The 15,399-nt window shown below is 42.1% G+C and overlaps 1 pseudogene; it reads right to left on the bottom strand.

The window, feature by feature from the left end:
• Window positions 1–13,581: 13,581 nt before the first annotated feature.
• On the bottom strand, window positions 13,582–15,399 carry LOC116084213 (annotated as a pseudogene).

The following is a 15,399-nucleotide window of genomic DNA, read 5'->3' as shown; positions in this document are numbered from 1 at the left end:
TTATTATCTTCTGCTTTTTCCTACAGATGTATTTCAAATATTCCTTGTATACAAGGTACTGTTAGTATCTTACCTCTAGTCAATTTTTGGGGTCTCCTCCTCCTACAAATAAATGGCAACGCTTTACTTGGAATTTTCCAGTGTACTAAGGATATTTCAAATAATCAGGTTGTAAATTCTCAACCTCCATAAAAATCAGCCTGGCCTGAGACATCAATGTATCATCGCACTTGATAAAGACCTCCATCATTTTAATAAGTAAGTTACCAATACAGCACAAGAGCCAAAGCTTGTTAAGGATGCACAAGTTAATGAAAAACTATTCTAGACTATGATATACTCATTTTTCCCTGAACATCATGATTATAGCCTAAAGACTACAAGCCAGAGAGATTCCTATTTGAAACAAATTTGCTGACACTGTGTCTAAGACAACAGCCATTGGCTGGTGAGCCTGTTTCAGTTATGTTGAGGCACTCCATAGGTAGAGCACTCCATGGCTCCCTTGACAATAAGTTACTGCTGAGTCTCAGGCCAAATGCCATTCCCTGGCTTAGGGGAAAATGTATCAATTCCTTGGCTGATAAAAATAAAAATAATCTCCTCAGAGATTGTTTAGATGTAATAGAAAGAAATTCTGCTAAGTGAAGCCAAATGCTTTCTTAATGACAGAGAGAGTTTATGTGTCTGTGTATGCGTGTGTTCATCTTAATACCTCATAAAATTATAAGATCTACTAAGTCAACAACAGGTAGAATAGACAAGGGAAAATATCAAGAAGTTGTCAATGATATAATTAAATCAAAGTAAGATCACTTTACTAAGTAGCAAATAGCATAATGGAATGTTGAGAAACACACATATAAAGCAAACCTTTGATGATGACTACCTTCAGAGATGCATGAGCTGGCTTTGCCCTTTCTGCCTGCTTATACTGTTCCCCTCCAGTACATGGGCATTAATTAATATATTTAGAATAGCTTAAGATGGAGCCAGAGAGGTGGCTGTGTGGTTATGAGCACTTGCTGCTCTTGCAGAAGACTTCAGTTCAGTGCCCAGTGCCCGCTTGGCAGCGCACGACCACCTGTCATTCCAATTTCAAAGGATAGGATGCCCACCTCTGACTCCTGCTAGGGCAGAGGCATGCAGATAAAACACACGTACATGTAAGATAAATACTTTTTAGAAGAGAGCTTAACATTCTGAAATCCCAGCCTGAGTCTATGTCCAGGAGTTGATATCAGGATATCAAAGAGGAATCTGCGCTCATGTGGCTTGTGATCACTCACTAATCACAGCGGATAAGGAATCAACCTAAATGGCCATCCAAGGATAAACACGTGAAGAAAGCGTGGCATCCACACACAGTGGAATTACTCATCCTTTTAAAAGGAAGAAAGTCTGTCATTTGCAAAGACATAGGTGATCCTGGAAGGCATTCTGTCAGGTGAAAGGGGTCAAACACTAAAGGGCAAATACAGGTAAGTCCCATTTACATATGGAGTCCTAAAATGGTAACCTCAGAGAATTAGAGCATAGAATCCTGTTTAGCAGAGCTGAGAGTAAAGGGGATTGGGGAAAATAGAACACTTTACGTTTTTTTAATAGAACTGCCTGGAGCTGATGGCAACACACTGTGGGAATGGCCATGATGATAGTAACCGTGAGAGGAGATGAATACTGTTTATCGTGTGCCAGATGCTGTTGTTTTTTTATGAATGTGTTCCTCTAAGAGTTACAGAATTCTGAAGCTTAATGCTTCATGTGGTCATGGGCACAGCTTGCTTGCAGAGGAGTTTTCCTCTCTGTAACCAATTTGTCTCTCTCGACGTTTGCTGTTGAGTAGTCAGGCACACCAAGAATGGGGAGTTGGCATGTACTGCTTGAGGGTTCCCTTGGCCTCTGAGGAGCCGTGCAGAGAGAGCAGAGGAAGACTGCTGTGGCTTCCTCCTTTGCTGTAAGACTCAACACAGTCCCTCTCTAGTAACCAGCACTATTAGCACATTTCCAGAATGGCACGGTTACATGATAGCTGCCATCTTGGGTGCCAGTACTTCATTCCAGATACATGAATACCAAAGATGGGAGCCTTTATTTCAAGAAAAAGAACATTCTGTTTACAGGGGAAGAAGCATCACGCCAGCTTTTGTCTTGGAATGTAGGTTCTAAAATGTTTGTCCAGATGTTACCAAAATAAGCATTCTTTGCCCACCCCCAAATTATTTTATTTTATTAAGTGATCAATCCAGAAACTCACCCAATAATCAAAGTTGGTTGAGTAGTCCTTATACTCATCATTCCCATTGTCAGCCTAGATGAGACTGTTCCATCTCTGCAGTTGAAATTTGTAATCAGCTGTGACTCCTTTTTCATGAGTCAGCTCCGCTGCTGAGTCAGGATGCCCCCACAAGAGACATGGCATTAATGGATAAACAAATTTTGCTTCGTCAATGCCCATTTGCTGAAAGGTTGCTGCAGTCATTCATGAGCTGAGCCACTATATGTGTGAGGTACCGTACCTTAAAAGAAAAATAACTACCACAGAATTCTCCATTTTATGAAGCATGTGCTCAATACAGACATGGAATAAAAAAAGGAAAAGAGGAAAAGTGAAGAACGGCTGCTTGCAAAAAGAGGTAATACATACAGATGTGACCAACAAAGCTACTACCGAATAGAGAAAAAATGCCTCTGAAATGTAATGATGCTCCTCTGTCAATTGAAAGCATAGTATTAATGCTAGTGAGTGCACTGGGATCAGACAACTTTAATACCAATAAAACCACCAAATTAATATACAAGCATAAAGGTCAGCAGGATTTAATTACACCCCCCATCTTTGTTGTCATTATAATTGTTATTTTGAGGCAGGATCTCACTACACAACCTAGAACTCATGACTCTCCTACCTTGGCTTTATAGTGCTGAGATTGTAAGACTGTAAGACCACCATAGTAGGCTTTATTTAAATTTTGAAATGAGCCTGGTCAGAAAATAAGGGGATTTCATGTCTTCATTAGCACAATTCTTTCAACAGATAAGTTGGGAATAGCTGATATTAAATCAGTGTCCTTTTTCGTTTCCAGTTTGGATTTTTCACACTGGTGGCCACTGAGCCCACCACTGCCTTATGTGTACTGTGATGATTTGAATGAGAACTGTCCCCCTCAGGATCATGTATTTGAACATTTGGTTTCTTGTTGGTACTGCTTGGGGAAGTTATGGAACATTTAGGTGGTAGAACCTTGCTGAAAGAAGTCTGTCATAGGGGTGGGCTTTGAGAAACCATAGGCTTGGTCCATGTCCAGTTCACACTCTCTGCTTCATGTTTGTAGTTGAAGATGTGATCTCTAAGCTCCCTGTCTCAGACACCCGCTAGCATTTCTCTCCTACCATTAAGGACTCTCTATCCAGAGCCATAAGCCAAAATAAATCTTTCTCCTGTAAGTTGCTCGGGTCATGGTGTTTTATCATAATAACAAAAAGTAACTAACATCCAAACTGAAGAACATGTGGCCCACTTCTAGGCTATATGTTTAACCCACGTCAGTACACTTTAACCTTAGGTAATGGCTACGTCTCAGTATTTCTATGATCCCTTATTGAAAAAAGAAGCTACTTCCCATGTAAAGAATGCCTTAGTTTGTGTTGAAAGGCGAGTTTGGCCACCTATTAAAGCTAACAGTGAGCCTTACTGAAATAGATGTGGCCCATGAGAAAGGTAAAAAGAAGCTATTGGGAGCAACCTCTTTCAGGATAGTGCAGGTTATAGAAGTACTGTACAAGTGTAACCGTAACCAAACGGGATTGAAGTATTTCACCCAAGATCTTGGAGACCCTAGACTGATGGAGTTACAGAGACTTCCCTCATAAAATTTCAAGGACCATGAAGCTCTTCATTTGTGTCCAACTTGAAGCTAATATGAGAACACCACAATGGGTGTCCTGTGAGCCTTAGGTGTGCCACTTTTATATGGAACATCCATGTATCTTGTATGTGCCAACAAGAACATGTAGATGTGGGGGAAGGGGTGGGATTCTGGAAGAAGTTTCTGTCAAGATGGAGGGAAACATGAGGCTGTGGGCGTGGCTGAAGCTGAAAACCTCAGGTGAGGCAGCCAGCATGTTCTTTTCTAAAGACCACATAGAGCCAATGTCATGCTAATAGATCCTAGCAACCAGGTAAATAACAACTTCTTCACCACAGGTTCTAAAGTGAATACACACAGCAAAAGCCTGTGTTCGCAGAAGCCCAACCTTGTGACACAGAGTTACAAGGAGCCTCCTGACACCAAACCCCCAGCATTTGATGCCATCTAGAGGAAGGGTAAGGAGATAAAATGAGCATTTACCCTGGAGAGGCAGAGACATGCAGGAAAAAAAAATCTAAACAGGAAGAGACAGAAATGTAGTTAATTAGCAAGATTAAAGCACTCCCCACCCTAAGGACAGAGTTATCAAGCTCAGTAGAGACCCAGAAGCCTCTGGGAAGCCCAGAGCACAGTGACTGGGCAGTAGTCACAAGGTAATGCTGTTTATCCCACTCTAACCCCTCGCACTCCCAAGTGGGGTCCTCGGAGGCGAGGTGATTCACTATTGATAATTTGCATTGATTGTGGAAGAAAAGAAGGGTTTCTCAGTATTGACATCAACTGATGTTGGTGTCCAGAAAGACAGTTCAGCTGCTTTTATCAGTTGCTTGATACCATGTGCCCTGTCTTGCCCAGTGAATATAGTCAATAATGAAAAGGAGAAACTCTGCAGCTCTTCTCTCTAGCTCGGTTTCTCCCATGTTACCTTTCCTACTCTCATTTTCCTTCACTGTTATGAGACAGACCGTAAGGTTAGAAGGAGAATCTATTTTCAAAGTAGTTCAATGTTTTTCAGCATGAGAAAATGTCTAGGCTGGGTGACAGGAAATAGTGACTGTTGTTCTGTCACTGGCCACAGTGTCTATTATCCAAGGGGAAAATGCCATCAAGTTAATTTGGAACATTGAGTTAGATGTGCAGGATTCTTATCGGAAGAGCTGCCTCTACTAATGTGGGTCATGAAATTCCAAAGGGCTAAGCACTCAGATTACCAAACTAATTCCAGTGGTGTGATAATGTGTTTCTCCTCCAGAGACATTGTGCACATCTTTTCGTAACTCAGAGTTGAGTGACCACACTCTGGTCATTTGAACTTGGCCATGATGGGAGTATTTGCATAAGGTGGGTGGGAAAAGGCCACTGTTTGACGTTTGTTCTATTTTGTTTTCTGGATAGTTTGTTCTTAATCATTTGCCACCATCACCATCATCTTAGAAATCCCTAGTATTAAAATGTGTCCTGGCACCAGTATTATACTGTTGTTACAACATAGAACTACAAATTCAATGACTTGAAATTATACAAAATGGCAGTGTTTCACAGGTAAATATCGGACACTAGTGTCTCTGACACTCCAGGGCAGAGGCCATTTTAGCTCCTGTAGCCCTGTGTACCCCTGAGTTCTTGTTGGATATCTTCAAAGCCAATGGCAGGAGGTCACATCCTTCTCTCTCCCTTGTCTACTCATAGAAGTCTCTCATTATATCAAGTCTACCCAGGTAATCTAAAACCATCTCTTATTTTCAAGTGAGCTCATAACCAGTTAACACCACCTGAAGTCATTGTTACTGTGTGCAATATGAAGTTCTATTATCACAGGACACAGGGATTAGGATGAAAAAAAAAAAACTTACAGTAGCCATTTTTCTACCTACTCCAATTTGTGTTCCAAATAATAAAATAATAATAATAATAATAATAATAATAATAATAATAATAATAATAATAATAATTTTGGGGAGAATCACAAACATCCTTTCATGGTGACAGGCTTTCTAAGGTGCTTTCTAACTTATTGTTTGTGAATTTGTTCTCATTAAAGCCCCCGTGGGAACATTGTGAACACTGCTAAGTTTTTCATTCAATCAATTACAATAACAGACAAAACTGAGCTGGGAAGACGGCTCGACTGGAGTCCTCATCGTGTATGCCTGAGGATCCGTGTTAGATCCCTATAACCACTGGGCATGCTGGGCATGGTGTGACGGTACACCCATCAGCCCAGTGTTTGGCAGACAGAGATAGGTAGACCCCTGGGTATCACTTTCAGCAAACCTAGTCTAACTGGTAAGGTCCAGACCAGTAAAAGATCTTGTCTCAAAAACTAAGGCAAAGAGAGTTTCAGAAAGACAGACAATGTCAGCCTCTGGCCCCACAGGTATGCAAGCAAGGGATAACAGAGAAAGAGTATCTCAAAAGGAGATGAGACTCTCTTCATTAGAATCTTTCTTACTAGTAATTGACAAGACTACAGGCTTTTAGGTTGGAAAAATTCCCATAGTTTATCTTTCATTCATTCATTTCCTACCTACAGCTTTTCCAAAAGGCGTAGTACTTCTGGTCCATCATCTGCAGGAGGATATACAAGAGTAACTAATGAGGGCACATCCTCAGGCTTTACTCACTAGGTCCTCACGAGAGCCACCCTCTGTATTAAGACTCCCCAGATTCTTTTGAATCGTTATAAATCCTGGGGGAAATGTAGATCTAACTATATTTAAGCAAAATATTCCTTTCATTTAAATTTTATTTTATGTGTATGAATCTTTTGGCCTATGTTTTGGTATCACATGCATGCGTGGTGCCCGTGGATATCAGAAAAAGGCATCAGATACATGGTTGTGAGATGCCATATGGATGCTGGGAACTGAATCCAGGTCTTCTGCAAAAACAGCAAGTGATCTTAACTGACAAGTCATTCCTCCAGGCCAGCAAAGTCTCTCTTAAATGTTCACTCGTGATATAAAACATGGCTAAGTGGGTTGCTGTAGAGTAAAGAACGGCCAGCCCTTAATTAACCATTCCCTTTAAACACAACCTGAAGTCCAAACTTTCCCCTAAGGTGCCAGGGAAGCAAGCACTCCTAACCACAAACATTGCTTCCTAAGTTCTTATCTATGTCTCAAATGAATGATTACTAACTATAACGTTTTCTATATTCTGAGTACGTACTTGGCTTTTTGTCTTCTACCATTCATATGTACTGTTACATGGTTTAGAATTAGAAGAGAGCTGTTGGCCCTTGTGTCAGCCTGCCTTGCAAATGTTTCTTCTGTCCCATTCACCAGCCTTGACAAAAGGTAGGTGCATACCTAGAAAACAGAATAGAACCTACTAAGAAATAGGTTATTCAACGAATTATAGATTTCATTTTAAAAAAAAAACTAAGTGTATCTAATGTATGATATTTCAAGCCTTTTTATTCTGTCCCCAGATATTTTAGACGGAAGAATGTAGAACTCTGAGTTGCTGGTTATCAGGCGCTGACAACACCCTACTTTGGTTATATAACCCGTCACACCCTAACCCCAGTCCTGGAGATCCTTTAGAATGCATGTCATGTTATACTGGCATCTACAAAAGCAGTCAGGCAAGCTGGTGACCTGGGCGAAGCTAAGATTACCAAAACAGGATCACTTTGTGTTTTGTTTTGACTCCTTTGTAAGGCTTGTGAGTGTCAGATTTAGAGTCTTTGCTGTTCTGATAACCCTGAGGGTTCATCCCAAATGAACCTGTCCCTTCTTGGCTTTACTCCAAGCAGCCAACAGGGCATTGGTTACAGAAGCAAAATAGTGCCAAAGAGAGCCTTCGTCGAGTCTTGGCCAGCCTGTGGGGCTTCTGTTAGCTGGTTCTGCCTTTTTATTCATCAGAGGGTATGGAAACTTTTGGACTAGAAATGTATGAAATGCATATGCACAAGAAGAAGCAAGCTTTCAACCCTAGAACTGTTTCTACAGGAAATGAGAAAAGGTTATAAGAAAATGTGTTGAGTGGGAAGAAGGAAAAAAGAATGGTGCAGTTCGATGTTTTCTTTTTTAAAGAATATTTTTAAAGTGTGTGTGTGTGTGTGTGTGTGTGTGTGTGTGTGTGTGTGTTGTATTTGGCTTGAGTCCTGGGCTCACTCAGCAAGGGCTGATATATCCCAAAATTATAGAGTTTAATTAGCATACTGCAACTGCCTGATAAAATCAGTTGTGTTGGTTTCCAAAACGAGTACTGTTGTTTATAGGAAAGCTCTAGATTATAAAATAGACCTGAGAATAACTCCAAGGAGGTCCTGGGGACCTCAGGCAATGGAGAACTAAGAAGGCACGAGCTAGTGGTGAGAGACCAAGACCTAACACTCTAGGTCACATTGTTCCACATAGCAGAAAGCACTGAGGTTGGTGAAATACACAGCTTGCTCTGATGGAACTTAGGATCCTACGACTAGCAGGGAGGGGTGAAACACAACAGGAAAGAACACAGTAGACAGGAAACATCCGCAGACTGAAAGAATTAGACCCAAAGGGTGAATTTAGTCAGAAGAGCACATGTCTTTGAAAGTGGTCCTCAAAATATTTTTCATCCCTCTGAAGCCTAGAGAGACTCTATACTTACTGTCTTCTCTGCCTCATCACTATAAATCTGTTCCCCAGACCCCATTCTGCTACCCCACCACCCTGCCATACCTTTCATAGTCTGTATATCACTAAATATGGATCCCTAACACGTCCAGCTCTCAGCATCCCTGAGGATGAGCTCACCGAGTCATGCTAGTTGCCCTGTGTTGTTTTATGTGTATCTACAGAGAGTGTACCTTTTTGACAGGGTATATATTTTTTTTTTTTTGCTTTTTTTATTTGTGTTTGTGTGTTTGCTTGCTTGCTTGCTTGGGGTGAGCACACATGCATACATCTGTGCATGTGGGTTTGTCTGCATATATGTATGTGTGGGATATATGTGCTTGGTACCCACAGAAACCAGAAGAGAATACCAGATCCTCCAGAACTGAACTTAGAGGATTGTGAGCCACCATAATAGGTTTGCTAGGGACCAAACCCAGGTGCTCTTAACCACTGAGCTACCTCTCTAGGCCCCTGTCTGGATTCCTGACGTGCGATGTACAAACTAAGTCAGAGGCTTTTTGGCGACACCCTCCTCTTTCTCTCCTGTAGAGGACTAAGAAAACAGGCACTGCCACTATTTCATTATCAAGTTTCTCCTGTTTCATAAATTCAGGTTCTTCGCCTCTCTTTCCGATTAGGCTCTGTAGTGGACAAAATCAAATCACTGTAAACTAACGGACTTTATCTGGACTCCAGCATCTGCCATCCTGTCCCCTAGCCCTGCTAGACAGACGACTGTGGACTTTCACAGATTTTAAGCACATTGCCCCTGGGGCTGAGTATTTTTCTCATCTAAAAAATTTAACCTTTAGAAATTTAGCCAAAGGTCCTGGCCTAGCATTAACGTCTTGATGTAACAAGGCCAACTTGGTACTCTTAGCCAACGTATCCAATAAGTAGTATGTAATTTGTTGTGAATATTTGAGCACCACGTGTGTTGGCCGTATCAGAATACCCTAGTCTATAAAGAAAGCGTGTTTTCTGGGATGAATCATAGATGGCATGCAATTAACCACATCTGCCAGTGAATGAAGATCCCACCAACTTTTTGACTAGTACTAGCTGAGAGAGAGAATGCAACATAAGATTAATGTGAAGCATGTGCCGAGTTATTAAATACTTTCTTATCGTTTTCCTCTCTACTTCTATATTGAATTCAAAGGTTGAATTCTGACATTGACCCGGGTGGCTAATTAAAATGCATTTACTTCATTTTTAAGTTCATGTAATTCTAACCCTGATTCCAAAAATTATTAAGAGCTATATTCAGAATTATGCTCTTGAAATTTTAATTTGCTAAAATGGTGCCTTCATAATCATTTTCCTATCATCACTTGAATGAACACTGATCCGAGAAGCTATTCAGCTCCCACGGGCTGCACCTGGCAAGGGGAAGGAAATGTGAATACATTCATATGCTCAGAATTATTTTATTAGGCTATTTGCCCAGGTTTTAGAAATACTGTGCCCCACATATTAAAATCATCCCCCTTTCTCTCAAGAGGATAAATCCTGGATTGAAATAGCTTCCTCCTTTGTTTTGTTTGGTTTTTTGTTTTTTTTTTTCTATCTGCTACAAAAGAGAAAGAAATGAATTAAGCACTCGGATTAAATTAATGCTGAATGTAGCGGCTCATAAACACTTCTCAAATTTAGAAGTGCTTGTCAGGGAAAGAGCTGGGGGGAGGGCTCAAAGAGAATCAGCTGAAGATACATAATAGGACAACTGGACCGTGAGTTAATTGCTTAAGGGTCACCTAGGAACCTTGATTAAAAACATTAACATCTTGATGTAACAAATCGACAGGACTTCTTCATGTCTCTTCCCTCAAGCTCTCGGAGGCTTCTGGGGCCTTTTGGTTGCCTCGGTCACGGAAGGTTTGCCTCCTTTAATCAAATGCCCCTCCTCCCAACTCTCTAACCTCCTGCTCTGAGAAAGGAGTCTTTGCTCAGCCGACCAGTTCCGACTTCTATCAGTCTTTTTCTCTTGCCTCTAAGAGCCCAGGCCATGGTTGGATGGCAGCTGATTCCAATGTCACACTAGGATTTTCAGGAGAGCTACCTGCAATGCCATTGAGAAGACAAAGACCCCTGACTGAGAAAGCTGCCAAGGAACCTGGTTAGGAAAACAGTGGCTACAGATTATAAATATCTGATTAGTATTGGTGTCCTACCCTCAAGTGTTACGTTCCTAGTCCTCACGTCAGAGTAAGAGAAAGGCAGACTAGTGTGACAGGCACATGAGGCCTAGGCTTTTTCTGTGGCCTCCCTTTGGGGCCCAGCCTCTCGAGAATTACAGCTCTCTTCCTAGGACACTACTCTGTGTGCTATTGCCATTTTTCTCCTGTCCCTGCTAAACTGAACACTTCTTAGAAACTAAAAGGAAGTCTGGTTCCTTCTGACCCATAGGAGAGCAGACCTTTCTGTGTTGCTCCCCCTTTTCCTCTAACTCCAAACTCAGTCCCTGCTGGGGCTGAGGGCTGAAATTTACAGCCAGAGCTTTCAACCACTCTGACCTTTTGTTAGTTTGTGGGTTTTCCCAATTTTCCATTTTTTCTCTCTCTTTCTGTTGTATTTTCCCTCCCTCCCAACTCCCTCTTCTTTTCTCTCTCTGTTCCTCTCTCCTCTCTCTTCTTTCCTGTCCCATGTCCCTCCTGGCTTCTAGTACACACTCCTAGAAACACATCAAAATATCACCGAAAATAAATTATTGTTTTAAAATATAAACTTAAAATCGCGTTATTGGGAAGCTAGCTGACCAAGCCGAATGCCCATCACTTATCAGGGGGTTGCTTCAGTTCTTTGTCATTAAAGCTTGGGTAGCATTCTAAATAACCGGCTTCCAAGAATTCATATCTCAGTCTCACCCTGCAAAGGTTGTCCTTCCCAGTCACAACAAAGTTCTGATACCATACCCCAAAGTCCCCGGATGACTGTGCCACACACTGCCTCTACCATGAGTACTCACTGACAGTTCTACATACACTATCCTACCCTCATTCTCTTGAATGTCCTACCCCGAACCTGCTGAAGAAACTTTTTCTCCAAGAAACTTTTTCCAAGGCCCTTAAGATAAAAGATGGTTCAGTAGCCTTTTGACATATCACTTGACAAGCACACTGCATAAATCTCCCCAGGATACTGGCTCCCATTTTGTTTCTTCCATGGGTATGTTTGTTAAGTGTGTGTGACAACTGAACTAGTAAACCTGTCTTTCCTTGTCCCTCGTTCCATGATAAGCTGGTAAGAAAGACTAGATGTTTCTTCTTTTGACCAGATTCAAAGCACTCGCGGGTCCGTTTACAGGAACTCTTAGCCTGTAGCCACAGTGCACACTCCAGGTGCTTTCCACGCCCGATTAGCACATTACAAACCCTTCCAGAGAAGCCCCTCCTTTTACCTCAAAGGTCTAGACTTGGTAAGTGATGTGTCTCTTCACACCCTGTCATTGTGAAGTCAACAGTCTCAACATTCAAACCAAGCTTCGGGCAGAGGGCCCGTCTCCCATCAAATGTCACTATAACAATAATTGTGAATACCGGTTCTCTCCCTTAAGTTTCCCCTAAATTATGAATCCTTTGAGGATAAGTATCTGACTCTGTGGTGAGTGTTCATAAAAACCGCTTGCTTGTTGAGTAAAATATGTATCTTAAGCTGAGTGCCTGCTTTCATGAAGTAAAATATAAACAAGCTTTCATGGTTTGAAGAAAATTTGGGTTTTATCAAAGACAAATCAAATAAATGAGGCATGCATATTACTGCCAGTGCCTGTTGGGGTACACAAATGTACAGAGGTTCTTGTCTTTCTTAAGTGTTTTTAAAGTGGGTGTATGTGTGTGTGTGAGAGAGAGAGAGAGAGAGAGAGAGAGAGAGAAAGAGAGAGAGAGACAAACAGAGAGACAGAGAGACAGAGACAGAGACAGAGACAGAGACAGAGAGAGAGAGAGAGAGAGAGAGAGAGAGAGATCTGCTGACATGTATATAACTGCACACATGGGGAAGCCTCAGGAGTACCTCCAATGCCCTATTCTATCACTTGCCATCTTATTCTCTGGAGACAGAATATGTCACTAAACTTTGAGCTACTCCAAAAGCCTTACCTACACTCTTCTCAACACCTCAATGCTGGGGTTATAGGCGCAAGCACCTACACTAGGCATTGTATGAAGATATTGGGGTTTGAACATTGTATGGGGATGTTGGAGTCCTTGTGTATGTATAGCGAGCATTCTTACTCACTGAGTCCTTATTGCTGTTGTTTTTAATAGTAAGAACACACACACACACCACAAACACACACACCACAAAACAAACAAATGTAAAAAAAAAACTCTGAAAACACAGAGTTGTCCTTAGCTTCGTATAATTGTTGACAAGATGCTAGGATCGTGACCCCAGAAGGCACTGGAAAGGCCTCACTTTCAAGTGTCTATTCCAGTCCTCAAAGCTCAACCATAGCATGCAAGGCTTACCATTGATCTGGATCATTTGAAGAACCTGGAAGTAGTCAGGACATGGAGCCAGCTTGCAAATCACATATACATTATTACACACTCCAGAATTATTTTAAGAACACTTTCAGATGACATGCTTCAAGTTTCAAAGCCTCCAAGTATCAAAAAGCTGCTGGTAAGTCTGTACCAGTGGCTGACTTTAATAGACACCCATAACAGACTTGGATTATCATCTGTAAAAGACAAAAGCCTGGTGAGCTGTGGATGTCCCTCATGGTGGAACGAGACCCTCCGACTCATTCCTGCTTTCTGGAGACACACCCCAGCCTTCACTACCAAGCCTCCCATAAGCTCCTGGGCTCTATGCTATTGGAAGAAAGTACTATGTTGTCATGTAAACTTCTTAGATTCATTAGCATTTTCTCCCACTTTTCTGCACTATGAAAGGCAGGTCTTCCTTCTGCTGCAGCCCTGCCCCCAACTGCAGTGCCCACTGATCCAGCTGCATTACTGTCCCCCTATGCTCTGCCCACTTAAGTTCTTGTGTTTTTTTTTTACATTTCAATTCTTCTCTTTAAAAGGAGTGAGTTGTGTACAGGGGGGCTAAATGCTTTATAGACAAGAAAAAAAAACTGTGCTAGAACCAACTTATTCATCATCATCTTCTTCCTCCTCCTCTTCCTCCTCCTCTTCTCCCTCTTCCTTCTTTTTCTTGCTCTTCTCAGCCTTGACCACCCCCTTTTTTCACTGCATCAGGTTTTCCTTTAGCTCTGTAGGCAGCAATATCCTTCTCGTACTTCTCCTTCAGCTTGGCAGCCTTCTTCTCGTAGGGCTGCTTGTCATCCGTGCAGCTGCAGTGTTGTTCCACATCTCTCCTAGTTTCTTTGCAATATCACCAATGGATAAGCCAGGATGGTCACCTTTGATTTTGGGGTGGTACTCAGAACAGAACAAGAAGGCGGCTGAAGGAGGCCTCTTGGGTGCATTGGAGTCCTTGAACTTCTTTTTGGTCTCCCCTTTGGGGGGGCGTGTAGGTTTTCATTTCTCTTTCATAACGAGCCTTGTCAGCCTTTGCCATATCTTCAAATTTCCCCTTTTCTTTAGCAGACATGGTCTTCCACCTCTCTGAGCACTTCTTGGAGAACTCTGAGAAGTTGACAGAAGCATCTGGGTGCTTCTTCTTGTGCTCCTCCCGGCAGGTTTGCACAAAGAATGCATTTGAGGACATTTTGCCTCTCGGAGGCACAGAGTTGCCCAGTGCCCATCAGGCTCTTGCTTGCCCCGGAGCTGTCTCTATGGAGCTCAATGTACTACAATGGCTGTGAGAACTGGAGCCAGATGCAGCTTCCTCATTCTCTCCACTCTGTAACATTCCCATTTAAGCTTTTGTGAAGCCTTTTGTCTATGTATGCACATATGTATAAGTTCATAACTATGTATAATTACATCATATAACTATATTGATATAGAGACAAGTAGATTAATGCCATCCATCAGAACAACATTCTGACCCTAAAAGTTCTTAGGACTTTTGTTTTGTTTTGCCTTTACGAAGGCAAATGGAACAGTTTTCTTAGACTTTAGTGTCTAGTGACTAAGTTGCCCCTGGTGAGCATGCTGAAGGCTCACACTGCATTGCAGTTTGATGAGCTGACAATAAATGGAGCAGAGGTGAGAATGTGACCGGCCACCTAGGACTGAACTAGGGAAGAATTTACATACAAGTAACCAATTTCCCACCCCTACTCACATCCCTGTTATCGCTGGAAGTGGTTAACCTCTTAAGACACCTCGAGACCCCTACTCTTAGGAGCGAAGCTCACTTATTTTTCTTTCAAAGTCTCCCTCCACCTTATACCAATGTATAAGGCTCACCCGGGCCAGAATCCACAGACCCACTCCTGCTGTTCCTTGTCTTTGCTGAGTCCTCCAAACCTCTAAGCCACTTCATTCACCTTCCTCAGGTGTGCAGTGCCTGGTGGGCAGAGTTATTCTTATGCAGTCGTCTTGAATTATGAATGGCTTGCCCCATGGAAATTGCAACAATCCCTTGGTTTGCAGTCCTGTAGCTCAGACACAATTCAAGCAGAGAAATGGTCATTGGGCCTTTTAGTTAACTGAGCTTCAAGGAATACTGTTGCTATCATGATTTGTATAAATATAGAACTATGTTAAACAAAACAGCCCCAAGCCTGTGGCTGAAGTGGAACTCTTCTCAAGGGGAGAACCTTAAGCATGTGCTGCCTGCTCCACAGCCTTCCATCTATCACTCCTAGGACATTGTAGTGAGGCTGCCTTTACAAGACACACTCTGCTCTTCTCCATACTGGCGATCATCGCGGTTACTCCAGTGCCTTTGCAGGTGTGCATAGAATGGTAGGTCATACTCCCTAATGGTCCACTTCCAGAAGGCCCCTCCTACCCATATAGTAACAACATGTTCTTGGCGTTGATCTTAAGTGGCAT

The sequence above is a fragment of the Mastomys coucha genome, unplaced genomic scaffold, assembly GCF_008632895.1.
Source record: "Mastomys coucha isolate ucsf_1 unplaced genomic scaffold, UCSF_Mcou_1 pScaffold9, whole genome shotgun sequence".
NCBI lineage: Eukaryota > Metazoa > Chordata > Mammalia > Rodentia > Muridae > Mastomys > Mastomys coucha.
The sequence above is the reverse complement of the archived record's forward strand: the minus strand, read 5'-3'. Positions and strand labels throughout refer to the sequence as shown.